This window comes from Arvicola amphibius, chromosome 10 (assembly GCF_903992535.2).
Source record: "Arvicola amphibius chromosome 10, mArvAmp1.2, whole genome shotgun sequence".
Taxonomy (NCBI): Eukaryota; Metazoa; Chordata; class Mammalia; order Rodentia; family Cricetidae; genus Arvicola; species Arvicola amphibius.
This window is the reverse complement of record NC_052056.1, coordinates 75,315,691-75,317,241: the sequence shown is the minus strand read 5'-3', so window position 1 is coordinate 75,317,241 and position 1,551 is coordinate 75,315,691. Positions and strand designations below refer to the sequence as shown.

The following is a 1,551-nucleotide window of genomic DNA, read 5'->3' as shown; positions in this document are numbered from 1 at the left end:
TAGATGGCCAGCAGAAGCTGGGCTTTGTTCTTGGTCCTGACCACACAGCCCTCGACATCCATTCATAAATAGGGATAGATTCTGCACAGGTGGTCCCTCCAGCCCCGGAACAGGAACCTACTGTGTGGGGCCTCATGCCCAGCCTGGCACTGAATCCGTCCCAGTGGTGCTGGTCATGGGCATCTCCACGCCAACCAGGCAGCTTCAGTGCAGGCTGATGAGGCTTCTGTCATCCTAGCACTCGTCCCCGTCCTCCTGCTCTGAGGAGTCCACGAGGCTGCTCCGCTTGTTCCCAGGTTGCCCTGTCTGGAGGAGGTCTGCTTTGGCAGCTCCCCGTCCAAGTACACTTTGTACATGGGGTTCCCATGTAGGGAAGCAGGCGGTGCTCACTGTGAACAGTCAGCTTGTCCACAGCCAGCAGCAGAAACCAGATGAAGTTGAGCAGGGTTTGAAAGAAGGTAACTCATCCTCAACGGACAGGACCTTCTGTGCGCACCTTGTAAAGACCACCTGGGCATCTTTCTTGTTTTTCAAACAGAGAAACAGTTGTACACAGCTTGGGCCATGAACTCACCCACCCGCTTAGGAAGCCTTGTGCAGTGGAGTACCTGTCCGTCGTGTTCGTACAGCCCTTGCCCTCAGTGGAGGGCAGGAAGTAATACTGAGACTTACAGTAGTATTGCAGACCCCATGGCATGAGGGGCTGGTGGAACCTAGGATGGCCCAGTTTCCCAGATCCTCCACTGGACCACTTCAGAGCTCTGGCCACCAACACTACTTGCTCTTGCGAATTTAGATCCATCAAAATGAACACTGTAGCTGGCTCTACAGTTCTCTAACAGTTCATCAGCTATATACACTGTTACCTTCTCCAGGGATTTGAGGACCGGCATGGTCAGGTCAGCCTGCACTGCTCTGCTGGCCATGACCGGAGAAGAGAAATACTCCTGAGTACCCGAGATCTCAGGATTCTGAATGCTTGTTTCTGGACATGTATCTGAAGAAGAGCATCCAGTACATCTCATGGGCCTCATGGTAGTAGCCCTTCTGGATGCTTGTATGCAGTTTGCCCTCCATGTGGTGGGGGCATCTTTCTGAGTGATCAACACCAATACCATGCGCCTCTTAATGTTCAGAACTGGTGCTGTGGCAGGTGATGTTGGCGGAGCCTCCTTGCTCCCTTCCCTGTGGCCGCTACATGCACTCTACCAGAACTGATTTGTTTTTTTTTTAGCAGAAGCTGCTATTGATGGCTACTTCCCCATCTGCCTGTGTTACTGTGGGAAACACTATATCCCCAGATAACACAGCAGTGCTGAGCTTCGTTCTTCATCTATAGTTCAGAAATGTGCAAATTTGCAACATTTTTTGAGGCTTCTCTGAATCCAGAGAATGTAATGGAGATTCTAGGCCCCAGTGACTTGTTTGAGTCTCTGCAGTAGCACAGGAAAACCCTGGGAGGGCTCCCCTGCATCTGCTGGTACCAGTAAATGTTATCGCCAATGCCGATGCCACTCCTCAGGGTGCAGGTGAATCTGGCTGTTGATCCAA

At 51.8% G+C, this 1,551-nt stretch overlaps 1 pseudogene; it reads right to left on the bottom strand.

The window, feature by feature from the left end:
• Positions 1–234: 234 nt before the first annotated feature.
• Positions 235–1,077, bottom strand: LOC119824311 (annotated as a pseudogene).
• Positions 1,078–1,551: the final 474 nt, after the last annotated feature.